At 46.2% G+C, this 27,662-nt stretch overlaps 1 protein-coding gene across 1 annotated transcript in view; it reads right to left on the bottom strand.

The window, feature by feature from the left end:
• IHH (Indian hedgehog signaling molecule) overlaps positions 1–27,662 on the bottom strand; it is a 98,482-nt gene that overhangs the window by 48,166 nt on the left and 22,654 nt on the right. The gene's annotated exons all lie outside the window — the stretch shown is intronic.

The following is a 27,662-nucleotide window of genomic DNA, read 5'->3' as shown; positions in this document are numbered from 1 at the left end:
GGCAACATAGAGAGACAGTCCCTACCCAACAGCGGGCTCACAGTCTAAAAGGGGGGAGACAGAGAACAAAACCAAACATACGAACAAAATAAAATAAATAGAATAGATATGTACAAGTAAAATAAATAAATAAATAGAGTAATAACTATGTACAAACATATATACATATATACAGGTATATGAGGAGATGAGGAAGAGACCCCGGGGATGGGGAGGAGCTCCACCATCCCAGATTGCGCCCCCCGACTCCCTCTCTGCCTCAGTTTCCCCCTTCCTCCTCCTCCTCCTCCTCCACTGATCCCCCTTCTGATGTTGGGGTCCCCACCCGCCACGCCTCGAGTCCGGTTGTACCCGGAGATTTTCGACTGGTTGCCGACTTGTCCTTCCCAAGCGCTCAGTCCAGTGCTCTCTGCACACAGTAGGTGCTCAATAAATACGATTGAATGAATGAATGGATGAATGAATGAATGAATTTCCCTCGGGTTGTGTTTGTTCCATTTCGGGGGTCACTGTCCCAAATCGCACTTGCTTCGTTTTGTCGTTTGTCTCCCCCTTCTAGACTGTGAGCCCGTTGGTGGGTAGGGATCATCAATCAATCAATCAATCAATAGTATTTATTGAGCGCTTACTGCGTGCAGAGCACTGGACTAAGCGCTTGGGAAGTCCAAGTTGGCAACATATAGAGACAGTCCGTCTCTGTTGCCGAATTGTACTTCCCAAGCGCTTAGTACAGTGCTCTCTGCACACAGTGAGCGCTCAATAAATACGATTGAATGAATGACTGAATGGCTCCCACTTCCCATCCCAACCCCTGCTCCCCCTGATCTTTTAGACTGTGAGCCCACTGTTGGGTAGGGACTGTCTCTATATGTTGCCAATTTTTACTTCCCAAGCGCTTAGTACAGTGCTCTGCATACAGTGAGCGCTCAGTGAATACGATTGAATGAATGACTGAATGGCTCCCACTTCCCATCCCAACCCCTGCTCTCCCTGATCTTTTAGACTGTAAGCCCACTGTTGGGTAGGGACTGTCTCTAGATGTTGCCAATTTGTCCTTCCCAAGCGCTTAGTACAGTGCTCTGCATACAGTGAGCGCTCAATAAATACGATTGAATGAATGACTGAATGGCTCCCTCTTCCCATCCCAACCCCTGCTCCCCCTGATCTTTTAGACTGTGAGCCCACTGTTGGGTAGGGACTGTCTCTCTATGTTGCCAATTTGTCCTTCCCAAGCGCTTAGTCCAGTGCTCTGCACACAGTAAGCGCTCAATAAGTACGATTGATGATCTCGGGATCGCCCCCTCCCCCGGAATCCCTAATCCTTCTAATAGAAGCAGCGTGGCCTATTGGGTAGAGCTCCGCCACTTGTCTGCTGTGTGACCCTGGGCAAGTCATTTCCCTTCTCTGGGCCTCAGTGACCTCATCTGGGAAATGGGGATGAAGACGGTGAGCCCCAGGTGGGACAACCTGATGGCCTTGATGAATTGTCCTTTCCAAGCGCTTCGTCCGGTGCTCTGCACACAGGAAGCGCTCAATAAATACGATTGAATGAGCGAATGAATGAATGACCTTGTATCTACCCCAGCGCTTAGAACAGTGCTTGGCACACAGTAAGCACTGAACACCATATTAACACCATATTAATGGTGTTAATAATAACACCATTATTATTATTATCATCATTATTATCATCATTCATTCATTCATTCAATTGTATTTATTGAGCGCTTACTGTGTGCAGAGCACTGTACTAAGCGCTTGGGAAGTACAAGTTGGCAACATATAGAGACAGTCCCTACTATTCTCGGGGTCCACCTGATAGCCTGATCTCAGGATCGCCCCCCTGAACCCCCTGATCCCTGTATCACCCTCCCGTGGTCCCCCTGATCTCGGCATCAGCGTGGCTCAATTGGGAGTCAGAAGACGTGGGTTCTAATCCTGGCACCGCCATTTGTCTGCTGTGTGACCTTGGGCAAGCCGTTTCAGTTCTCTGGGCCTCAGTGACCTCATCTGGAAAACGGGGATAAAGACTGTGAGCCCCAAGTGAGACAGTCGATTGCCTTGTATCTACCCCTGCTGTGAGAAGCAGCGTGGCTCAGTGGAAAGAGCCCGGGCTTTGGAGTCAGAGGTCATGGGTTCAAGTCCCGGCTCCGCCACTTGTCAGCTGGGTGACTTTGGGCAAGTCGCTTCACTTCTCTGGGCCTCAGTCCCCTCATCTGTAAAATGGGGATTAAGTCTGTGAGCCCCACGTGGGACAACTTGATTACCTTGTATCTACCCCAGCGCTTAGAACAGTGCTTTGCACATAGTAAGCGCTTAATAAATGCCATCATTATTATTATTATTATTAACCCAGCGTTTAGAACAACGTTTGGCACATAGTAATTGCTTAATAAGTACCACCATTATTATTCTCCTTCCATCACTCCCCTGGCCCCCCGATCCCTGTATCATCCCTCCTGTCATCCCGCTGATCAATCAATCAATCAATCAATCGTATTTATTGAGCGCTTACTGTGTGCAGAGCACTGTACTAAGCGCTTGGGAAGTACAAGTTGGCAACATATAGAGACAGTCCCTACCCAACAGTGGGCTCACAGGTGACACCCCTCTGCCCCGACTTGATCTCCGTCTCACCCCTCCCATGGTCCCCCTGATCTCAGAATCTCAACCCTGGACACCCCCTGCCCTGATCCCTGTATCACCCTCCCCCCCCCCCCGGTCTCCCCTGATCCCTGTATTATCCCTCCTGTGATCCCCCAAATCTCAGAATCGCACCCCTGGCCTCCTGCTCCATGAATCGTCCCTCACATGTCCCCCCTGGATCTTGGAATCGCACCCCCTGCCCCCCTGGATACCTGCACTATCCCTCCCGTGGTCCCCCAGATCTCAGGATCTCACCCTTGGTCCCCCCAGATCCCCATATCACCCCTCCTATGGTCCTCTAGATCTCAGGATCTCCACTCTGGCCCCCTGGATCTCCATATTATCCCACTTGTGGTCCCCCAGAATTCAGAATCTCCCCTTACCCCCCACCCCGATCCCCATATCATCCCTCCTGTGGTCCCTCAGACCTCAGGATGTCAACTCTGGCCCCCCAGATCCCCATATAATCCCCCCCGTGGTCCCCCAGATCTCAGGATCTCACCCTTGGTCCCCCCAGATCCCCATATCATCCCTCCTGTGGTCCTCCAGATCTCAGGATCTCAACTCTGGCCCCCTGGATCCCCATATTATCCCACCTGTGGTCCCCCAGAATTCAGAATCTCCCCTTACCCCCCACCCCCCGATCCCCATATCATCCCTCCTGTGGGTGGTCCCTCAGACCTCAGGATGTCAACTCTGGCCCCCCAGATCCCCATATAATCCCTCCCATGGTCCCCCAGATCTCAGGATCTCACCCTTGGTCCCCCCAGATCCCCATATCATCCCTCCCGTGGTCCTCCAGATCTCAGGATCTCAAATCTGGCCTCCTGGATCCCCATATTATCCCTCCCGTGGTCCCCCGGAATTCAGAATCTCACCTTGCCCCCCACCCCGATCCCCATATCATCCCTCCTGTGGTCCCTCAGACCTCAGGATGTCAACTCTGGCCCCCCAGCTCCCCATATAATCCCTCCCGTGGTCCCCCAGATCTCAGAATCTCACCCTTGGTCCCCCCAGTTCCCCATATCATCCCTCCTGTGGTCCTCCAGATCTCAGGATCGCACCTCTGGCCCCCTGGATCCCCATATTATCCCACCCATGGTCCCCCAAAATTCAGAATCTCACCTTTGCCCCCACCCCGATCCCCATATCATCCCTCCTGTGGTCCCTCAGACTTCAGGATGTCAACTCCGGCCCCCCAGATCCCCATATTAACCCTCCCGTGGGCCCCCCGATCTCAGAATCACACCCCTGCCCCCCAGATACCTGCATTATCCCTCCCGTGGTCCCCCAGAATTCAGCATCTCACCCTTGCCCCGCCAGATCCCCGTATCATCCCTCCCACAGTCCCCCAGATCTGAGGATCTCAACTCTGGCCCCTTGGATCCCCATATTATCCCTCCTGTGGTCTCCCAGAATTCAGAATCTCACCTTTTCCCCCCACCCAGATCCTCATATCATCAAGTGCTTAGTACAGCTCTTTGCACACAGTAAGTGCTCAATAAATACGATTGAATGAATCCCTCCCATGATCCCCCAGATCTCAGGATCTCAAGTCTAGCCCCCCAGACCCCCCTATTATCCCTCATCCTGGGGCCCCGATCCCCGCATCCCTCTTCAGACCAACAGAGGTTTGGTCAGAGGCCGGGCTCACACTGATCTCGTCCCATTGCCGGTGTGAAATGCCAACTGAGGCCTAGCTGGAGGAGACGGACGGATGGACGGACAGATGGACAGCCAGGGACAAGACCAAAAATCCGGCTGGAGCTACTCTTGACCAGAAGTTTGGTTCAAGTTCCTTGAGGACAGGAACCAGTTCTCCTAATCCTACTATAGTCTCCCAAGGGAAGGGAAGGGGACTGTGTCCCCCTCCCCATCCCCCCCGCCTTACCTCCTTCCCCTCCCCACAGCACCTGTATATATGCATGTACGGATTTATTACTCTATTTTATTTGTACATATTTATTCTATTTATTTTATTTTGTTACTACGTTCTGTTTTGTTGTCTGTCTCCCCCTTCTAGACTGTAAGCCCACTGTTGGGTAGGGACCGTCTCTACATGTCGCCAACTTGGACTTCCCAAGCGCTTAGTACAGTGCCCTGCACACAGTAAGCGCTCAATAAATACGATTGAGTGAATGAATGAATATATGTTTGTACGTATTTATTACTCTATTTTATTTGTACATATTTATTCTATTTATTTTATTTTGTTACTACGTTCTGTTTTGTTGTCTGTCTCCCCCTTCTAGACTGTGAACCCGCTGATGGGTAGGGACCGTCTCTAGATGTTGCCAACTTGGACTTCCCAAGCACTTAGTACAGTGCTCTGCACACAGTAAGTGCTCAATAAATACGATTGAATGAATGAATGAATATATGTTTGTTTGTATGTATTTCTCTATTTATTTTACTTGTACATATTTATTCTATTTATTTTATTTTGTTAGTATGTTTGGTTTTGTTCTCTGTCTCCCCCTTCTAGACTGTGAGCCCGCTGATGGGTAGGGACCATCTCTATATGTTGCCAACTTGTACTTCCCAAGCACTTAGTACAGTGCACACAGTAAGCGCTCAATAAATATGATTGAATGAATGAACTGATTATCTGAAATCTGCCCCAGCGCTTAGTACAGTGCTTGGCACGTAGGGCGTGCTTAAAAAATACGACAATTATCATTAGTAGAAGAAATGTAGACTTCTAGACTGTAAGCCCGCTGATGGGTAGGGACCGTCTCTATAGGTTGCCAACTTGTACTTCCCAAGCGCTTAGTACAGTGCTCTGCACACAGTAAGCGCTCAATAAATATAATTGAATGAATGAGCTGATTATCTGAAATCTACCCCAGCGCTTAGTATAGTGCTTGGCATGTAGGGCGTGCTTAACAAATACGACAATTATCATTAGTAGAAGAAATGTAGACTTCTAGACTGTGAACCCACTGTTGGGTAGGGACCGTCTCTATATGTTGCCAACTTGTACTTCCCAAGCGCTTAGTACAGTGCTCTGCACACAGTAAGCACTCAATAAATACGATTGAATGAATGAATGAATGAAAACTAGCAGTAGTAGTAAGGACGGTATTTGTACAGTGCTCTGCACTCAGTAAGTGCTCGATAAATACAATTAAATGAATTTGTTAAGTGTTTACTGTGTGTCAAGCACTGTTCCAAATGCTGGGGTAGATACAACATAATCAGCCCCGTCCCACATGGGCTCACACTCTTAATAATAATAACTTTGGCATTTGTTAAGCGCTTACTATGTGCAAAGCACAGTCCTAAGCGCTGGGGAGGATACAAGGTGATCAGGTTGTCCCATGTGGGGCTCACAATCTTAATCCCCATTTTACAGATGAGGTCACTGAGGCCCAGAGAAGTGAAGTGACTTGCCCAGAGTCCCACAGCTGACAAGCGGCGGAGCCGGGATTAGAACCCATGACCTCTGACTCCCAAGCTTGTGCTCTTTCCACTGAGCCACCCTGCTTCTCTTAATCCGGCGTGGCTTAGTGGAACGAGCCTGGGTTTGGAAGTCAGGATGTGGGTTCTAATCCCGCCTCTGCCACTCGTCTGCTGGGTGATGCTGGGCAAACCACTTCACTTCTCTGGGCCTCAGTTCCCTCATCCGTAAAATGGGGATTGAGACTCTGTGCCCCACTTGAGACAACCTGATAAATTTGTATCTACCTCAGCGCTTAGAACAGTGCTCGGCATATAGTCAGCGCATAACAAATGCCATCATTATTATTTTGCAGATGATGGACACTGAGGCACGGACAAGTCAAGTGACTTGTCCAAGGTCACACAGCAGCCACTGCAGCACTAATAGTATTAGTTGTAGTAGCAGTTGTAGATTGTCAGCCCCTATTCTACGCTATTCTATTTATTTTATTTTGTTACTATGTTTTGTTTCTTGACTGTGAGCCCGCTGTTGGGTAGGGACTGTCTCTATATGTTGCCGACTTGTACTTCCCAAGCGCTTAGTACAGTGCTCTGCACACAGTAAGCGCTCAATAAATACGATTGCTTGATTGATTTTGTTGTCTGTCTCTCCCTTCTAATAATAATAATAATGGTGGCGTTTACTAAGCGCTTACTATGTGCAAAGCACTGTTCTAAGCGCTGGGGAGTCTACAAGGTGATCAGGTGGTCCCACGGGGGGCTCACGGTCTCCATCCCCATTTTCCAGATGAGGTCACTGAGGCCCAGAGAAGTGAAGTGACTTGCCCAAACTCACACAGCTGACAATTGGCCGAGCCGGGATTTGAACCCCTGACCCCTGACTCCAAAGCCCGGGCTCTTTCCACTGAGCCACGCTGCTTCTCGATAATAATAATAATATTTGTTAAGCACTTATCACATGCCAGGCGCTGTACTAAGCGCTGGGGTGAATATAAGCAAATCGGGTTGGACCCAATCCTGATCCCTCATGGGGCTCACAGTGGTCATCCCCATTTTCCAGATGAGGTCACTGAGGCCCAGAGAAGTGCAGTGTCTTGCCCAAGGTCACAGAGCCGACAGGTCATTCTTATTAAATAAAAGATAAGGTCCCTGTCCTCCGGGATTTTACAATCCAATGGGAAGAGATAAGTGGGCACAAATAATCAAATTTGCAAGGGGAGATGAGTAAGACCAAAGATACAAATTATATGAACATAAGCACACGGACACCAAATCACCCAGTCAGCCCGTGTTAGTACGAAGGTATATGTGTGTACATATTTATTACTCTATTTATTTATTTTACTTGTACATATCTATTCTATTTATTTTATTTTGTTAGTACGTTTGGTTTTGTTCTCTGTCTCCCCCTTTTAGACTGTGAGCCCGCTGTTGGGTAGGGATTGTCTCTATATGTTGCCAACTTGGACTTCCCAAGCACTTAGTCCAGTGCTCTGCACACAGTAAGCGCTCAATAAATACGATTGATTGATTGATTGATTGATGTGAGCCCGTTGTGGGCAGGGATCGTCTCTCTTTGTTGCTGACTTGGGCTTTCCAAGCGCTTAGTCCAGTGCTCTGCACACGGTAAGCGCTCAATAAATCCCACCGAACGACCGATGTGCTGCTGAGAGTTGTCGAGGCATCGAGGAATCTGTTCATTCATTCATTCGATTGAATTTATTGAGCACTTACTGTGTGTAATAATAATAATAATGGTATTTGTTAAGCACTTACTATGCGCAAAACGCTGTTCTAAGCGCTGGGGGGGATACAAGGTGATCAGATTGTCCCATGTGGGGCTCACAGTTTTAATCCCCATTTTACAGATGAGGGAACTGAGACACAGAGAAGTGAAGGGAGTTGCCCAAAGTCACCCAGCTGACAAGTGGCGGAGCCGGGATTAGAACCCATGACCTCCGACTCCCAAGCCCGGGCTCTTTCCACTGAGCCGCGCTGCGCTTGGGAAGTACAAATCGGCAACATCTAGAGACGGTCCCTAGCCAACAAGGGGGAATGTCTACAGGAAGTGTAGAGGAATTCATTCATTCATTCAATCGTATTTATTGAGCGCTTAGTGTGTGCAGAGCACTGGACTAAGCGCTTGGGAAGTCCAAGTTGGCAACATCGAGAGACGGTCCCTACCCGACAGCGGGCTCACAGTCTAGAAGGGGGAGACAGACAACAAAACAAAACATACTAACAAAATAAAATAAATGGGTAGGGACTGTCTCTATATGTTGCCAGCTTGTACTTCCTAAGCGCTTAATACAGTGCTCTACACACAGTAAGCGCTCAATAAATACGATTGATTGATTGATTGAATAGTAAATGGGAATAGGAATGAGAAGCAGCATGGCCCAGTGGCTAGAGCCCGGGCCCGGGAGTCAGAAGGTCGTGGGGGTCTAATCCCTGCTCTGTCGCTTGTCTGCTGCGTGACCTTGGATAAGTCACTTCACTTCCCGGGCCTCAGTTACCGCAGTTCATCCCCTGTGAGCCCCAAGTGGGACGGAGACCGTTTCCGACCTGATTATCGTCATCATCATCAATCGTATTTATTGAGCGCTTACTATGTGCAGAGCACTGTACTAAGCGCTTGGGAAGTACAAATTGGCAACATCTAGAGACAGTCCCTACCCAACAGTGGGCTCACAGCCTAAAAGGGGGAGACAGAGAACAAAACCAAACATACTAACAAAATAAAATAAATGGAATAGATATGTACAAGTAAAATAAAAAAAATAGAGTAATAAATATGTACAAACATATATACAGGTGCTGTGGGGAAGGGAAGGAGGTAAGATGGGGGGGATGGAGAGGGGGACGGGGTATATCTTGTATCTACCCAAGCGATTAGAACAGTGCTTGACACATGATGATGATGATGATGGCATTTGTTAAGCGCTTACTATGTGCAAAGCACTGTTCTAAGCGCTGGGGGGATACAAGGTGATCAGGTTGTCCCACCGGGGCTCACAGTCTTACTCCCCATTTTACAGATGAGGTAACTGAGGCTCAGAGATGTGAAGTGACTTGCCCAAGGTCACACAGCAGGCATGTGGCGGAGCCGGGATTCGAACCCACGACCTCTGACTCCAAAGCCCAGGCTCTTTCCACTGAGCCACGCTGCTTCATAGACCTTACCATAGACCTTCATAGACCTTACCATAGTAAGGTCTTCACAAATATCATCATTATTGTCCTCCGGGCCTCAGTTCCCCATCTGCTAAATGGGAATTCAGTGCCCCGTTCTCAGTTCCACTTAGACCAAGAGACCTATCCAGGACAGGGGGCCGTCCCTGATAATCCTGATAATAATAATAATAATAATAATAATAATAATAATAATAATAATAATAATAATAATAATGATGGTATTTGTTAAGCCGTCCCTGTTGACCTGATAATAATAATAATAATGATGGTATTTGTTAAGTGCTTACTATATGATGAGCACTGTTTTGTTAAGCACTTACTACGTGACCAGCACTGTTCTAAGCCTTGGGGTAGACACAAGGTGATCCGGTTGTCCCACGTGGGGCTCACAGTCTCCATCCCCATTTGACAGATGAGGGAACTGAGGCCCAGAGAAGTGAAGTGGCTTGCCCAAGGTCACACAGCAGACAAGTGGCAGAGCCGGGATTAGAACCCACGTCCTGTGACTTGCAAGCCCGCGCTCTTGCCGCTAAGCCACGCTGATCTTTTACCTTCTCCCCCAACACTTAGCATAATAATAATAATAATAATGGCATTTATTAAGCGCTTACTATGTGCAAAGCACTGTTCTAAGCACTGGGGAGGTTACAAGGTGAGCAGGTTGTCCCACGGTGGGGGGGCTCACAGTCTTAGTCACCATTTAACAGATGGGGTAACTGAGGCCCAGAGAAGTGAAGCGACTTGCCCAAAGTCACCCAGCTGACAATTGGCAGAGCGGGGATTTGAACCCGTGACCTCTGCCTCCAAAGCCCGGGCTCTTTCCACAGAGCCACGCTGCTTCTCAGAAATGTGAAGCAGAAATGTGTCTGTTTGTTGTCCTGTCGTACTGTCCCAAGGGCTTGGAACAGTGCTTTGCACACAGTAAGTGGCATGGCTCAGTGGAAAGAGCCCGGGCTTTGGAGTCAGAGGTCGTGGGTTCGAATCCCGGCTCCACCACAAGTCTGCTGTGTGACCTTGGGCAAGTCACTTAACTTCTCTCAGCCTCCGTTACCTCATCTGTAAAAATGGGGATTAAGACTGTGAGCCCCAAGTGGGACAACTTGATCACATTGTATCCCCCCCAGCGCTTAGAACAGTGCTTTGCACATAGTAAGTGCTTAACAAATGCCATTATTATTATTATTATTATTATTAATAATAAATACTATTGAATGAATGCATGAATGAATGAATATTTGTAATTCCCTGTGAGGCCTTACATTCCTTGAGGGCAGGGATCAAAGCTTGGAGCCAACGTGGTTTAGCGGGAAGAGCACAGGACTGGAATTCAGGGAACCCGGGTTCACATCCCGTCTCTGTCACCTTGGCTGCTTCTCTGGGGCCCTCAGTTTCCTCACCTGTAAAATGGGGATAAAACAGCTGTTCTTCTCCTTCCTTAGACTTTGAGCCCCCTGTGGGACAGGGACTGTGTCTGATGCGATTTTATTGGAACTACCTCAGAATTTAGGACAGTGCCTTAGTGACCCTTAAAAAATACTATTGATAATAATTATTAATGTTATTAATTAATTAATAAAAACATTATTAATCGTAATTATTAATATTATTAATTAATGAATGAATATTTTAAATAATTATTGCTATTAATAATAATGGTATTTGTTAAGTGCTTACTATGTGCCAAGCACTGTTCAAAGCACTGGGATAGATACAAAGTTACCAGGTTGTCCCCCGTGGGGCTCACAGTCTTCATCCCCATTTTCCAGATGAGGTCACTGAGGCCCAGAGAAGTGAAGTGACTTGCCCAAAGTCACACAGCTGACAGTTGGCGGAGCCGGGATTAGAATTTATGACCTTTGAGTCCCAAGCCCAGGCTCTTTCCACTAAGCCGTGCTGCTTCTCAATATTAAATAAATAATGATGGCATTTATTAAGCGCTTACTCTGTGCAAAGTGCTGTTCTAAGCGCTGGGCAGGTTACAAGGTGACCAGGTTGTCCCACATGGGGCTCACAGTCTTCATCCCCATTTTACAGATGAGGTCACTGAGGCCCGGAGAAGTGAAGTGACTTGCCCAAAGTCACACAGCTGACAAGTGGCGGAGCCGGCATTTGAACCCACGACCTCTGACTCCAAAGCCCGGGCTCTTTCCCACTGAGCCACGCTGCTTTCATCATTATTTTATATTCTCCCAAAGTGCCTAATATACCAATCTGTATTAAGTAGACTGTAAGTTCCTTGAGGGCAGGTATCACATCCTTTAACTCTGCTGTCGCGTCTCACGCGCTCAGTACAGTGCTCTGCCCATGAAGACCGTCGGCTCCTTGAGGGCAGGAATCGTGTCATCTAACTCTGCAAAACTCTCCCAAGCGCTCAGTACAGTGCTCTGCCCACGGGAGACTGTAATAATAATTGATGATATTGGCATTTGTTAAGTCCTTACTGTGTGCTAAGCGCTGGTCTAAGCTCTGTTGGGTAGGGACTGTCTCTATATGTTGTCAACTTGTACTTCCCAAGCGCTTAGTACAGTGCTCTGCACACAGTAAGCACTCAATAAATACGATTGATTGATTGATTGATATGAGGTCATCAGGTTGTCCCACGGGGGCTCATAGTCTTCATCTTTTTTAGACTGTGTTTTTAGACTGTGAGCCCACTGTTGGGTAGGGACTGTCTCTATATGTTGCCACCTTGTACTTCCCAAGCGCTTAGTACAGTGCTCTGCACACAGTAAGCGCTCAATAAATATGATTGATTGATTGATTGATTGATTCATTGCCATTAGTGCCTGTCTACTTGTTCTGTTTTGTCGTCTGTCTCCCCCTTCTAGACCGTGAGCCCGTTGTTGGGTAGGGACTGTCTCTATATGTTGCCACCTTGTACTTCCCAAGTGCTTAGTCCAGTGCTCTGCACACAGTAAGCGCTCAATAAATACGATTGATTGATTGATTGATTGATTCATCGCCATTAGTGCCTGTCTACTTTTTCTGTTTTGTCATCTGTCTCCCCCTTCTAGACCGTAAGCCCATTGTTGGGTAGGGACCGTCTCTATATGTTGCCACCTTGTACTTCCCAAGCGCTTAGTACAGTGCTCTGCACACGGTAAGCGCTCAATAAATACGATTGATTGATTGATTGATTGATTGATTGATTGATCGCCATTAGTGCCTGTCTACTTGTTTTGTTTTGTCGTCTGTCTCCCCCTTCTAGACCGTGAGCCCGTTGTTGGGTAGGGACCGTCTCTAGATGTTGCCACCTTGTACTTCCCAAGCGCTTAGTACAGTGCTCTGCACACAGTAAGTGCTCAATAAATACGGTAGTATGAGTGAATGAATGAATTAGATAATAATAATAATGGCATTTATTAAGCGCTTACTATGTGCCAAGCACTGTTCTAAGCGCTGGGGGTTTACAAGGTGATTAGGTTGTCCCACGTGGGGCTCACAGACTTAATCCCCATTTTCCAGATGAGGTAACTGAGGCATGGAGAAGTTAAGTGCCTTGCCCAAGTCACCCAGCTGACAATTGGCAGAGCCGGGATTTGAACCCATGACCTCTGACTCCAAAGCCCCTGCTCTTTCCACTATGCCACGCTGCTAGACAAATCCCTTCACTATTATTTCCATTATTATTACGATTATTACGATTATTATAATCCTTCCTCTCCCCCTCATCCCCCTCTCCATCCCCCCCATCTTACCTCCTTCCCTTCCCCACAGCACCTGGATAGGTGGATAGATGTTTGTACAGATTTATTACTCTATTTATTTATTTTACTTGTTCATATCTATTCCATTTATTTATTTTGTTAGTATGTTTGGTTTCGTTCTCTGTCTCCCCCTTTCAGACTGTGAGCCCACTGTTGGGTAGGGACCGTCTCTATACGTTGCCAACTTGTACTTCCCAAGCGCTTAGTCCAGTGCTCTGCACGCAGTAAGCGCTCAATAAATACGATTGATTGATTGATTGATTGATTGATTATTCCCGCTCTCCCCACCCCTTAGACCGTGCTGTAATTAGAGAACGTTTGAAAGAATGCTTCCTTCTGTGCGTCTCGCAAGCTGCGGTTTCTTTTTCCTTCTTCCTCTCCTGATTTTATTTCTATTCCTGTTTATTCAACTGGCCTTTTTCCACACTTCGCGGCATTCCCACTTCCATTTCGAGTCAATTTGGTTGCTTACGGTCCTTCAAACCCTCTCCGCACCAGGGGAAAGAGAGAGATATATACATATATGTGTATACATGTTTGTACATATTTATTACTCTATTTATTTATTTATTTATTTTATTTGTGCATATCTATTCTATTTATTTTATTTTGTTAGTATGTTTGGTTTTGTTCTCTGTCTCCCCCTTTTAGACTGTGAGCCCACTGTTGGGTAGGGACTGTCTCTATATGTTGCCAATTTGTACTTCCCAAGCGCTTAGTACAGTGCTCTGCACATCGTAAGCGCTCAATAAATACGATTGATGATGATGATGATGATGAGAGAGAGACGCGCAGTCTGGCCTGAGTTCACAGAACAGTTGATTTTAGGCCCTCCAGCTCCTAGGCCCTACTGCTCCAGCAGTAGCAGTAGCCTAAGCAGTAGTAGCAGCGCTCAGCACGCTCCTGCAGCCGCAGAACACTGCTTTGCACATAGTAAGCGCTTAACAAATACCATTATTACCAGTATCATTATCATTATCATCATTATTATCATCATCAGTGGTAGACTTTTAGACTGTGAGCCCACTGTTGGGTAGGGACCGTCCCTAGATGTTGCCAATTTGTACTTCCCAAGCGCTTAGTCCAGTGCTCTGCGCATAGTAAGCGCTCAATAAATACGATTGATGATGATGATGATAGTAGTGCAAGGTGATCATTTGTGATTGTATGTTTGGTTTTGTTCTCTGTTTCCCCCTTTTAGACTGTGAGCCCACTGTTGGGTAGGGACCGTCTCTAGATGTTGCCAATTTGTACTTCCCAAGCGCTTAGTCCAGTGCTCTGCGCATAGTAAGCGCTCAATAAATACGATTGATGACGATGATGATAGTAGTACAAGGTGATCAGGGTGTCCCACAGGGGGCTCACAGTCTTCATCCCCATTTTACAGTTGAGGAAACTGAGGCACAGAGAAGTTAAGACTGTGAGCCCACTGTTGGGTAGGGACCGTCTCACTATGTTGTCAATTTGTACTTCCCAAGTGCTTAGTCCAGTGCTCTGCACACAGTAAGCGCTCAATAAATACGATTGATGGATGGATAGTAGTAGTAGCAGCGCTCAAAATACCATTATTATTATTAGTAGTAGTAGTAGCAGCGCTCAGCACATAGTGTTTAACAAATACCATTATTATAAGCAGGAGTAGTATTCATTCATTCATTCAATCGTATTTATTGAGCGCTTACTGTGTGCAGAGCACTGGACTAAGCGCTAGTATTGTCAGCTGTGTGACTTTGGGCGAGTCACTTAATCAATCGATCAATCAATCAATTGTATTTATTGAGTACTTACTGTGTGCAGAGCACTGGACTAAGCGCTAGTATTGTCAGCTGTGTGACTTTGGGCGAGTCACTTAATCAATCAATCAATCGTATTTATTGAGCGCTTACTGTGTGCAGAGCACTGGACTAAGCGCTAGTATTGTCAGCTGTGTGACTTTGAGCGAGTCAATCAATCAATCGTATTTATTGAGTGCTTACTGTGTGCAGAGCACTGGACTAAGCACTAGTATTGTCAGCTGTGTGACTTTGGGCGAGTCACTTAATCAATCAATCAATCAATCAATCAATCAATCGCATTTGTTGAGCACCTACTGTGTGCAGAGCACTGGACTAAGCGCTAGTACTGTCAGCTGTGTGACTTTGGACGAGTCACTTAATCAATCAAGCAATCAATCGTATTTATTGAGCGCTTACTGTGTGCAGAGCACTGGACTAAGCGCTAGTATTGTCAGCTGTGTGACTTTGGGCGAGTCACTTAATCAATCAATCAATCAATCGTATTTATTGAGCGCTTACTGTGTGCAGAGCACTGGATTAAGCGCTAGTATTGTCAGCTGTGTGACTCTGTGTGAGGCACTTAATCAATCAATCAATCAATAGTATTTATTGAGCACTTACTGTGTGCAGAGCACTGGACTAAGCGCTTGGGAAGTACAAGTTGGCAACATAGCGAGACAGTCCCAACCCAACAGTGGGCTCACAGTCTTAACTTCTCTGTGCCTCAGTTTCCTCAACTGCAAAATGGGGATGAAGACTGTGAGCCCCCTGTGGGACAACCAATCATCTTGTAACCTCCCCAGCGCTTAGAACAGTGCTTGGCACATAGTAAGTGCTTAATAAATGTCATTAGTAGTAGTAGTAGTAGGGAAGTAGTAGGGAAGCAGCGTGGCTCAGTGGAAATAGCCCGGGCTTGGGAGTCAGAGGTCATGGGTTCTAATCCCCGCTCCGCCACTTGTCAGCTGTGTGACTTTGGGCAAGTCTCTTCACTTCTCTGTGCCTCAGTTACCTCATCTGTAAAATGGGGATGAAGACTGTGAGCCCCACCGGGGACAACCTGATCACCTTGTAGCCTCCCCAGCGCTTAGGACAGTGCTTTGCACAGAGTAAGCGCTTAACAAATGCCATCATTATTATTATTAGTAGTAGTCGTACTAGAAGTGGTAGCAAAAATAGTAGCAGAACGAGTAGAAATGGTAATGGTAATAGTAATAGTAGTAGCAGTAATTCATTCAATCGTATGTATTGAGCGCTTACTATGTGCAGTACACTGTAATAATAATAATAATAATGGTATTTATTAAGTGCTTCCTATGTGCAAAGCACTGTTCTAAGCACTGGGGAGGTTACAAGGTGATCAGGTTGTCCCACGGGGGCCTCACAGTCTTCATCCCCATTTTCCAGAAGAGGTCACTGAGGCCCAGAGAAGTGAAGTGACTCGCCCAAAGTCACACAGTTGACAAGTGGCGGAGCAGGGGATTTGAACCCACGACCTCTGACTCCAAAGCCCGGGCTCTTTCCGCTGAGCCCCGCTGCTTCTCTAGTACAGCTTCTCAGTATTAAGCGCTTGGGAAGTACAAGTCGGCAACAATAGTAGTAATAGTAGTAGTGGTAGTAGAAGTATTCATTCATTCATTCAATTGTATTTATTGAGCACTTACTGTGTGCAGAGCACTGTACTAAGCGCTTGGAAAGTGCAATACAGGAACAAGGAGAGGTGGTCCCTGCTCACAACGGGCTCACAGTCTAGATGGGGGGAGACAGACAGCGATACAAGTAAAATAGGCATCAATATAAATCAATAGAATACTTGTATTCTATTGTATATACATATGGTATATAATAATAAATAATAATGATGGAATTTATTAAGCGCTTACTATGTGCGAAGCACTGTTCTAAGCGCTGGGGAGGTTACAGGGTGATCAGGTTGTCCCACGGGGGGCTCACAGTTTTTAATCCCCATTTTTCAGATGAGGGAACTGAGGCCCAGAGAAGTGAAGTGACTTGCCCAAAGTCACACAGCTGACAGTTGGCGGAGCCGGGGTTTGAACCCATGACCTCTGACGCCAAATAATAATAATAATGATGGTATTTGTTAAGCACTTACTATGTGCAAAGCACTGTTTTAAGCGCTGGGCGGTTACAAGGTCATCAGGTTGTCCCACGGGGGGCTCACAGTTTTTAATCCCCATTTTTCAGATGAGGGAACTGAGGCCCAGAGAAATGAAGTGACTTGCCCAAAGTCACACAGCTGACAGTTGGCAGAGCTGGGATTTGAACCCATGACCTCTGATGCCAAATAATAATAATAATGATGGCATTTGCTAAGCACTTACTATGTGCAAAGCACTGTTTTAAGCGCTGGGCGGTTACATGGTGATCAGGTTGTTCCACGGGGGGCTCACAGCTTTTAATCCCCATTTTTCAGATGAGGTAACTGAGGCCCAGAGAAATGAAGTGACTTGCCCAAAGTCACACAGCTGACAGTTGGCAGAGCTGGGATTTGAACCCATGACCTCTGATGCCAAATAATAATAATAATGATGGCATTTGCTAAGCACTTACTATGTGCAAAGCACTGTTTTAAGCGTTGGGCGGTTACATGGTGATCAGGTTGTTCCACGGGGGGCTCACAGTTTTTAATCCCCATTTTTCAGATGAGGTAACTGAGGCCCAGAGAAGTGAAGTGACTGGCCCAAAGTCACACAGCTGACAGTTGGCAGAGCCGGGATTAGAACCCATGACCTCTGACTCCAAATAATAATAATAATGATGGCATTTGTTAAGCACTTACTATGTGCCAAGCACTGTTTTAAGCGTTGGGCGGTTACAGGGTGATCAGGTTGTCCCACGGGGGGCTCACAGTTTTTAATCCCCATTTTTCAGATGAGGGAACTGAGGCCCAGAGAAGTGAAGTGACTTGCCCAAAGTCACACAGCTGACAGTTGGTGGAGCCGGAATTTGAACCCATGACCTTTGAGTCCAAATAATAATAATAATGATGGCATTTGTTAAGCACTTGCTATGTGCAAAGCACTGTTTTAAGCTCTGGGCGGTTACAAGGTGATCATGTTGTCCCACGGGGGGCTCACAGTTTTTAATCCCCATTTTTCAGATGAGGGAACTGAGGCCCAGAGAAGTGAAGTGACTTGCCCAAAGTCACAGGCTGACAGTTGGCGGAGTCAGGATTCGAACCCATGACCTCTGACTCCAAAGCCCAGGCTCTTTCCACTGACCCACGCTGCTTCTCGTCCTCCTCCCTGGGTTCCTAGTGGAAAGAGCCCCATTCATTCATTCATTCAATCGTATTTATTGAGCGCTTACTGTGTGCATTCATTCATTCATTCAATCGTATTTATTGAGCGCTTACTGTGTGCATTCATTCATTCATTCAATCGTATTTATTGAGCACTTACTGTGTGCGGAGCACTGTACTAAGCGCTTGGGAAGTACAGCTTGGCAACAAGTTGGACTCCCAGCCCCAGCCTGGGAGTCAGAGGACCTGAGTTAATTAGGCTATTTGGTAAGCGCTTACTATGTGGCAGGCTCTGTACTAAGCGCTGGGGTGGAGACTTTTAGACTGTGAGCCCACTGTTGGGTAGGGACCGTCTCTATATGTTGCCAACTTGTACTTCCCAAGCGCTTAGTACAGTGCTCTGCACACAGTAAGCGCTCAATAAATACCATTGATTGATTGATTGGAGACAAGCAAAGGCAATGGACACAGTCCCTGTCCCACGTGGGGCTCACGATCTCAATCCCCATTTTCCAGATGAGGTCACAGAGGCCCAGAGAAGTGAAGTGACTTGCCCAACGTCACCCAGCAGACCGGAGGCGGAGCCGGGATTAGAACCCAGGACCTTCTGACTCTCAGGCCCGGGCTCTATCCATTACGCCAGGCTGCTTCTAATAATAATGGCATTTGTTAAGCGCTTACTATGTGCCAAGCACTGTTCTAAGCGCTGGGGGAGATACAAGGTGATCAGGTTGTCCCACGTGGGGCTCATAGTCTTCATCCCCATTTTCCAGCTGAGGTCACTGAGGCACAGAAAAGTTAAGTGACTTGCCCAAGGCCACACAGCAGACAAGTGGCAGAAGTGGGATTAGAACCCGCATCCTCTGATTGCCATTAAGCCACACTGCTTCATTCATTCATTCATTCAATCGTATTTATTGAGCGCTTACTGTGTGCAGAGCACTGTGCTAAGCGCTTGGGAACATACTTCTAATTTACTTTTATTTAACTATTTACTTCTCTTCTAGTCCCAGCTCCGCCGCTTGTCTGTGTGACCTCGGGCAAGTCATTTCACATCTCCGGGCCTCGATTTCCTCGTTGCAAAATGGGGATTAAATCCTTTTCCCTCCAATTCATTCATTCATTCATTCAATCGTATTTTACTGAGCGCTTACTGTGTGCAGAGCACTGTACTAAGCGCTTGGGAGAGGACAAGTCAGACTGTGAACCCCTAGAGGGACAGGGACCATATCCAACCTGATTATCTTGTAGTTACCCCGGCCCTGAGCACAGCGTTTAACATGATCAATCGTATTTATTAAGCTCTTACTATGTGCAGAGCACTGTACTAAGCGCTTGGGAAGTACAAATTGGCAACATATAGAGGCAGTCCCTACCCAACAGTGGGCTCACAATCTAAAAGGGGGAAACAGGGAACAAAACCAAACATACTAACAAAATAAAATAAATAGAATAGATATGTACAAGTAAAATAAATAAATAGAGTAATAAGTATGTACAACCATATATACATATATACAGGTGCTGTGGGGAAGGGAAGGAGGTAAGATGGGGGGGAAAGAGCCTAGTGGGTAGAGCCCAGGCCTGGGAATCAGAAGGACGTGGGTTCTAATCCTGGCTCTGCCTCAGGTCCGCGTGTGACCTTGGGTAAGTAATAATAATAATAATAATAATAATGACATTTATTACACGCTTACTATGTGCAAAGCACTGTTCTAAGCGCTGGGGAGGTTACAAGGTGATCAGGTTGTCCCAGGGGGGCTCACAGTCTTCATTCCCATTTTCCAGATGAGGTCACTGAGGCCCAGAGAAGTGAAGTGACTTGCCCAAAGTCACCCAGCTGACAATTGGCGGAGCCGGGATTTGAACCCATGACCTCTGACTCCAAAGTCCAGGCTCTTTCCACTGAGCCACGCTGCTTCTCTAGTCGCTTCACTCCTCTGGGCCTCAGTGACCTCATCCATTAAATGGGAAGACTGTGAGTCCTATGTGGGACAGAGGCTGCGTCCAACCTGATTCAAGCGCTCTAATAAATGCTAATAAATAATAATTCACTTAGTCCAGTGAATTCATTCAACTGTATTTATTGAGCGCTTACTGTGTGCAGAGCACTGGACTAAGCACTTGGGAAAGTAGAATTATCTTGTATCTACCCCAGTACAGTGCCTGGCACATAGTAAGCGCTTAACAAATAGCGTAATTCATTCATTCATTCATTCAATCGTATTTATTGAGCGCTTACTGTGTGCAGAGCACTGTACTAAGCGCTTCGGAAGTAGAAGTTGGCAACATAGAGAGACGGTCCCTACACCCAACAGTGGGCTCACAGTCTAGAAGGGGGAGACAGACAACAAAACAAAACGTATTAACAAAATAAAATAAATAGAATAGTAATAGATTATTATTATTATTATTATTATTACCATAAAAACAAATACCACAATTTTCATTATGATTTCTTCTTTTTGACCGATTGAGACCTTTCCATCTGGGTTTCCCTGGCTGAAGCACAGTTCCCCAGTGTTTTATAATAATCTATCGATAGATCAGTCAATAAACAATATTTACCGAGTGCTTCCTCTGGACGGGCACGGCCTAGTGAGTCAGAGCGACCTGGGTTCTAATCCCGCCTCCGCCACCTGTCTGCTGTGTGACCTTGGACAGGTCACTTTACCTCTCTGTGCCTCGGTCCCCTCATCCATAAAATGGGGGATTCAGACCGTGAGCCCCACGTGGGACAGGGACCTGATTAGCTTGCATCTACCGCAGCGCTTACTACAGTGCCGGGCACATAGTAAGCACTTATCCAATAAGTGCTCTGCACACAGTGAGTGCTCAATAAATACGATTGATTGATTGATCAAATACCATTATTATTATTATTATTATTATTAATAAGGACTTGGGAAAGTCCAACAAAAGCAAAATACATGTTCCTTGCCCTCAAGGAGTTTACAATCTAACAACAACAATAATAATAAGTCATTCAGTCATATTTATTGAGCACTTACTGTGTGCAGAGCACTGTACTAAGCGCTTGGAAGAGTACGATCTAACAACAGACACATTCCCTGCCCCCAGCGAGCTTACATTCTAGAGTTATGGCATTTGTTGATGATGATGATGATAATGGCGTTTATTAAGCACTTACTATGTGCCAAGCACTGTTCTAAGCGCTGGGGAGGTTACAAGGTGATCAGGTTGTCCCACGGGGGACTCGCAATCGTAATCCCCATTTTACAGATGAGGTCACTGAGGCCCAGAGAAGTGAAGTGACTCGCCCAAAGTCACACAGCTGACAATTGGCGGAGCCGGGATTTGAACCCATGACCTCTGACTCCAAAGCCTGGGCTCTTTCCACTGAGCCACGCTGCTTCTCTAAGCAGTGTTTGTTAGGAGCTTACTATGTGCCAAGCACTGTACTAAGCACTTGGGCAGATAGATACCAGATGATGATGATTTTGCTCAGTGCTTACTAATAATAATAATGATGATGATGATGATGATGATGATGATGGTATTTAAGCGCTTACTACATGCAAAGCACTGTTCTAAGCGCTGGGGAGGTTACAAGGCGACCAGGTTGTCCCACGGGGGGCTCACAGTCTCCATCCCCATTTGACAGATGAGGTCACTGAGGCCCAGAGAAGTGATGTGACTTGCCCAAAGTCCCCCAGCTGACAATTGGCAGAACCAGGATTTGAACCCATGACTTCTGACTCCAAAGCCCGAGCTCTTTCCACCGAGCCACACTGCTTCTTCTTACTACGAGCCAAGCACTCACGGGGCTCACAGCCTAAGTAGGAGGGAGAGTGGCTATTAAATCCCCATTTTACCAATGAGGAAACTGAGACCAGAGAGGTTGAGCGACTAGCCCAAGGTCACACCGCAAGCAAGAGGCGGAGCGGGATTGGAACCCGGGCCCGACCCGATGGGGAAGACGGAGATGATTTTCAGGGTGGAAGCGAGAGGGAGAACAAGGCTGCAGCAGGAAATAGGACAAATATATATCAGGGGGTGGTGGCTGAATCAATATTTGAAGGTATAAATAAATATGTAAATAAATATACGCATATGGATCAAAGCGCTGATATCATCATCACCACCGTCGGTATTGCTCGAGCATCTGCTGTGTGCAGAGAGCACCGTCCTGAGCACTTGGGAGCAGTAAAATTCATCCACTCGTCCATCCTATCGTGTATTTATTGAGCGCTTACTGTGGGCAGAGCCATCAGTCGTATTTATTGAGCGCTTCCTGCGTGCAGAGCACTGGACTAAGCGCTTGGGAAGGACAAGTCGACAACTGAGACAATCCCTTCCCAACAACGGGCTCACCGTCTAGAAGCGGGTGAAGACAGGCAACAAAACAAAGCAAAAATAAGTAGGCAGGCATCAATAGAAATAAATAGAATTATAGATAGAAACACATCATTAATAAAATAAATCGATTAATAATAATAATAATAATAATTGCATTTTATTAAGCACTTACTATGCGCAGAGCACTGTTCTAAGCACTGGGGAGGTTTGTACATATTCATTACTCTATTTATTTATTTATTTGTTTTACTTGTACATATCTATTCTATTTATTTTATTTTGTTAGTATGTTCGGTTTTGTTCTCTGTCTCCCCCTTTTAGACTGTGAGCCCACTGTTGGGTAGGGACCGGCTCTGTATGTTGCCAATTTGTAATAATAATAATAATAATTGGCATTTGTTAAGCGCTTACTATGTGCAAAGCACCGTTCTAAGCGCTGGGGAGGATACGGGGTGATCAGGTTGTCCCACGTGGGGCTCACAGTCTTAATCCCCATTTTACAGATGAGGTAACCGAGGCCCAGAGAAGTTAAGTGATTTGCCCAAGATCACACAGCAGACATGTGGCGGAGTTGGGATTCGAACCCATGACCTCTGACTCCAAAGCCCGTGCTCTTTCCACTGAGCCACGCTGCTTCCCAAGCGCTTAGTACAGTGCTCTGCACATAGTAAGCGCTCAATAAATACGATTGATGATGATGATGATGATGATGATCCCCATTTGACAGATGAGGCCCAGAGAAGTGAAGTGACTTGCCCAAATAATAATGATGGCATTTAGTAAGCGCTTACTATGTGCCAAGCACTGTTCTAAGCGCTGGGGAGGTTACAAGGTGATCAGCTTGTCCCAAGGGGGCTCACAGTCTTCATCCCCATTTGACAGATGAGGGCACTGAGGCCCAGAGAACTGAAGTGAGTTGCCCAAAGTCACACAGCTGACAATTGGTGGAGCCCGGATTTGAACCCAGGACCTCTTATTACTCTATTTATTTATTTTATTTGTACATACTTATTCTATTTATTTTATTTTGATAATATGTTTGGTTTTGTCCTCTGTCTCCCCCTTCTAGACTGTGAGCCCACTGTTGGGTAGGGACTGTCTCTGTATGTTGCCAACTTGTACTTCCCAAGCGCTTAGTACAGTGCTCTGCACACAGTAAGCGCTCAATAAATACGATTGATTGAATGAATGAATGAATGAATGAATGAATGAAGTGACTTGCCCAAAGTCACACAGCTGACAATTGGCAGAGCAGGGATAATAAATGCGTACCTATATACACAATAAATGGGCGCATGCACATTAGAAGCAGCATGGCTCAGTGGAAAGAGGTCATGAGTTCAAATCCCCGCTCCGCCAATTGTCAGCTGTGTGACTTTGGGCAAGTCACTTCACTTCTCTGGGCCTCAGTTCCCTCATCTGTAAAATGGGCATTAAGACTGTGAGCCCCCCATGGGACAACCGGATCACTTTGTAAATTCCCCAGCACTTAGAACAGTGCTTTGCACATAGTAAGCGCTTAATAAATGCCATCATTATTATATACACAGTTACTTCCCTGCCCTCAACGGCCTAGTGGGTAGAGCCCGGGCTTGGGAGTCAGAAGGTCATGGGTTCTAATCCCGGCTCCATCACTGGTCTGCTGGGTGAACTTGGGTGAGTCACTTCACTTCTCTGGGCCTCAGTTCCCTCCTCTGGAAAATGGGGATCAGGACTGTGAACCCCACGTGGGGCAGGGATTGTGTCCAACCCAATTTGCTTTTATCCAAATAATATTATTTAAATAATATTGGGATATATTATTATTTCCAAATTATAATATTATTATTATTGGCACATAATAAGCACTTAACAAATACTGTAATTATTGAGAAACAGCGTGGTGTAGTGGCTAGAGCCCGGGCCTGGAAATCAGAAGGTCTTGGGTTCTAATTCCGGCTCCACCACCTAATAATAATAGTAATAATAATGATAATGGCATTTATTAAGCGCTTACTATGTGCAAAACACTGTTCTAAGCGCTGAGGGGGATACAAGGTGATCAGGTTGTCCCCAGTGGGGCTCACAGTCTTCATCCCCATTTTACAGATGAGGGAACTGAGGCCCAGAGAAGTGAAGTGACTTGGCCAAAGTCACACAGCTGACAAGAGGCGAAGGGGGATACAAGGTGATCAGGTTGTCCCAAGTGGGGCTCCCAGTCTTCATCCCCATTTTACAGATGAGGTAACTGAGGCTCAGAGAAGTGAAGTGACTTGGCCAAAGTCACACAGCTGACAAGAGGCAGAGTGGGGATTTGAACCCATGACCTCTGACTCCAAAGCCCGGGCTCTTTCCACTGAGCCACGCTGCTCCTCTTGTCTACTGTGTGACCTTGGACAAGTCCTGTCACTTCTCTGGGTCTCAGTTCCCTCATCTGTCAAATGGGGATTGAGACTGTGAGCCCCATGTTGCCAACTTGGACTTCCCAAGCGCTTAGTCCAGTGCTCTGCACACAATAAGCGCTCAATAAATACGATTGAATGAATGAATGAATGTAGAACAGGGATTGTGTCCAACCTGATTTGCTTGTATTTGCTTGGGGAAGCAGTGTGGCTCAGTGGAAAGAGCCTGGGCTCTGGAGTCAGAGGTCATGGGTTCAAATCCCGGCTCCACCAATTGTCAGCTGTGTGACTTTGGGCAAGTCACTTCACTTCTCTGAGCCTCAGTTACCTCATCTGTAAAATGAGAATGAAGACTGTGAGCCCCCTGTGGGACAACCTGATTTCCTTGTAACCTCCCCAGCGCTTAGAACAGTGCTTTGTGCATAGTAAGTGCTTAATAAATGCCATAATTATTATTATTATTATTTATTCATTCATTCAACTGTATTTCTTGAGCGCTTACCGTGTGCAGAGCACTGGACTAAGCGCTTGGGAAGTACAATCAATCAATCATATTTATTGAGCACTTACTGTGTGCAGAGCACTGGACTAAGCGCTTGGGAAGTACAATCAATCAATCAATCAATCGTATTTATTGAGCACTTACTGTGTGCAGAGCACTGTACTAAGCGCTTGGGAAGTACAAGTTAGAAACATATAGAGACGGTCCCTACCCAACACCCCAGTGCTTAGTAATAATAATAATAATGATGATGGCATTTATTAAGCACTTACTATGTGCAAAGCACTGTTCGAAGCGCTGAGTACAGTGCCTGGCACATAGTAAGTGCTAAAGAAATACCATAATTATTATTTTTTATTTATTTTTGTTATGGTATCTGTTACATGCCTACTAAGAACAGTGCTCAGCGCTTAGAACAGTGCTTTGCACATAGTAAGCGCTTAACAAATGCCATTATTATTGTTATTATTATTATTATGTGCCAATAATAATAATCATGATGATATCTGTTAAGCGCTTACTATGTGCCAAGCACTGTTCTAAGCGCTGGGGAAGATACAAGGTAATCAGATTGCCCCACGGGAGGCTCACAGTCTTAATCCCCATTTTACAGACGAGGTAACTGAGGCACAGGGAAGTTAAGTGTCTTGACCAAAGTCACACGGCTGATAAGTGGCGGAGCCGGGTTTAGAACCCATGACCTCTGGCTCCCAAGCCCGGGCTCTTTCCACTAAACCACACAAGCACTGTTCTAAGCGCTGGGGTAGATACTATAATAATATAATATATTATAATATTATATTATATTATATTGTATTATATTATATTATATTATATTGCATTATATTATATTATAATATTATAATAATAAATTATGGTACCTGTTAAGTGCTTACTATGTGCCAAGCACTGTTCTAAGCACTGGGGTAGCTACAAGTGAGCCCCCCAAGGGACAACCTGATCACCTTGTAACCTCCCCAGTGCTTAGAACAGTGCTTTCCACATTCATTCATTCATTCATTCACTCATTCAATCGTATTTATTGAGCGCTTACTGTGATCTCCCCCTTCTAGACTGTGAGCCCACTGTTGGGTAGGGACCGTCTCTAGATGTTGCCAACTTGGACTTCCCAAGCGCTTAGTCCAGTGCTCTGCACACAGTAAGCGCTCAATCAATACGATTGAATGAATGAATGAATGAATTTTATTTGTACATATTTATTCTATTTATTCGGTTAATATGTTTTGTTGTCTGTCTCCCCCTTCTAGACTGTGAGCCCACTGTTGGGTAGGGACCGTCTCCGTATGCTGCCAACTTGGACTTCCCAAGCGCTTAGTCCAGTGCTCTGCACACAGTAAGCGCTCAATAAATAGGATTGAATGAATAAGAAGAGTAATTGTGGCATTTGTTAAGTGCTTACTGTGTGGCAGGCACTGAACTAAGCGCTGGGGTGGAACTAAGCACTCTGGGCAAGTGCTCTGCACACAGTAAGCGTTCAATAAATAGGATTGAATGAATAAGAAGAGTAATTGTGGCATTTGTTAAGTGCTTACTGTGTGGCGGGCACTGAACTAAGCGCTGGGGTGGAACTAAGCACCCTTGCCAAGTGCTCTGCACACAGTAAGCGCTCAATAAATAGGATTGAATGAATAATAAGAGTAATTGTGGCATTTGTTAAGTGCTTACTGTGTGGCGGGCACTGAACTAAGTGCTGGGGTGGAACTAAGCAAATCGGGTTGGACACAGTCCCCGTCCCCCGTGGGGCTCACAGTCTCCATCCCCATTTTCCAGATGAGGGAACTGAGGCCCAGAAAAGTAAAGTGACTTGCCCAAGGTCACACAGCAGAGTTAATAATAATAATAATTATGGCATTTATTAAGCGCTTACTATGTGCAAAGCACTGTTCTCAGCGCTGGGGGGATACAAGGTCATCAGGTTGTCCCACTTGGGGCTCACAGTCTTAATCCCCATTTTACAGATGAGGTAACTGAGGCACAGAGAAGTTAAGTGGCTCAGTAGGAAAGAGCCCAGGCTTTGGAGTCAGAGGTCATGGGTTCAAATCCCTGCTCCGCCAATTGTCAGCTGTGTGACTTTGGGCAAGTCACTTAACTTCTCTGGGCCTCAGTTACCTCATCTGGAAAATGGGGATTAAAGCTGTGAGCCCCACGGGGGACCACCTGATCACCTTGTAACCTCCCCAGCTCTTAGAACAGTGCTTTGCACATAGTAAGCGCTTAATAAAAATGCCATCATTAAGTGGCTTGCCCAAGGTCACACAGCTGACAAATGGCAGAGGCGGGATTCGAACCCATGACCTCTGACTCCCAAGCCCGGGCTCTTTCCACTGAGCCACGCCGCTTCCCCAGACTTGACACCCGTCCACATGTTTTGTTTTTGTCGTCCGTCTCCCCATTTTAGACCGCGAGCCCGTCGTTGGGTAGGGACCGTCCCTCGATGTTGCCGACTTGTCCTTC

This window comes from Tachyglossus aculeatus, chromosome 1 (genome assembly GCF_015852505.1).
Source record: "Tachyglossus aculeatus isolate mTacAcu1 chromosome 1, mTacAcu1.pri, whole genome shotgun sequence".
NCBI lineage: Eukaryota > Metazoa > Chordata > Mammalia > Monotremata > Tachyglossidae > Tachyglossus > Tachyglossus aculeatus.
This window is presented reverse-complemented; position numbering and strand designations above follow the sequence as displayed.